Genomic DNA, 1,253 nt, shown 5'->3' on the forward strand with positions numbered 1-1,253 from the left:
GTTGATAATAATAGTAAAATATACATAAATAATTATATTTTTAATATTTATCTTTTTTAAGTAAAAATAATTTTTTGTAGGTCTTCAGTTCCATCCCTGGGCTTATTAAATATGAAGCAAGTTGCAAATGAGAACCACATGGTCTTGTACTTATTATATCAAAGCGGTTCTGGATGAAGATGAAGATTACACAAAAAAATTAGAAGAAAACAAAGTGCGTGGTTGACACTTTGGCAATGGAAGTTCTTTTGTGGATTGAAGGCAAGCCATGTGTTAGATTAATTTGGAAAAGTTAACGTAAGAATTTTACAATCCCCATGTCTAAATAGTTTGGTTGTCATATGATAATATACTACCTCATCACTTGTCGTTTTATTTGGTGTTTAATTCATGTCCATGCATCATGTGCTACGTCTATACTTGTTAATTGCTCTATGTGCTTAATTAATTTTAGAAATAAGAAATTATTGATTTTAGAAAAAATATTTAAAAGGGTTAATAATATTTCAAAAGATATCTTAGTTGATTTTAGGGTTAATACGATTTTGGTTTTTAAGATATAAGCTGAAAATGTTTTTTGCCCTCAACCCTCTTTTTTTCTTTTTTATATATAAGATCGTCTCTAAGATTTAAAACCAAATTTTAAAATTATTTTTTTTCTTAAATATTAAATTTTTGGACTAAATTATTCATAACAAAAAAATTATAAAATAAAAAATAAAAGATAAAAAAAGTGTTAGTTTATGCTCCTATGAAGTAGAAAAGAAATAAGAAAAAGGGAGAAGAGAAGAAAAAGAAGAAGTTGTCCACAATAATCCATCTTTGCATTGGCTTTCGCTGTCACCTCTGTACAATTTTGGTCTTTAAGGCAAGGACAATTTTAAAACTAAGTTAAAATTTAGGGACGATTTTGTATGCAAAAAAAGGTTAGAGACAAAATTTTTTTTCGAAGGGATCAAAATTGTACTTAACCCTTGATTTTATTTGTTTGAACATATGTATGTATGTGTATATATGTATGTATGTATGTATGCATAACCATATTAATATAATCATATGCATGTGTTCCTGAGCTTGCTACTGTCTCATTAACTTGATATATTATATATGTAATAAGATCCCAGTATATATGCCATCTCATCAGTTGGGATCAAATCTTCTTAGTGTTGGATGCATGGATTCCTTTTTCTTTTTTTTTTTCCCTATACTCTCACTATTATAAAACCCAATTTTTTTTATTTTTCTTTAAAAAT

The sequence above is a fragment of the Arachis ipaensis genome, chromosome B07, assembly GCF_000816755.2.
Source record: "Arachis ipaensis cultivar K30076 chromosome B07, Araip1.1, whole genome shotgun sequence".
Taxonomy (NCBI): Eukaryota; Viridiplantae; Streptophyta; class Magnoliopsida; order Fabales; family Fabaceae; genus Arachis; species Arachis ipaensis.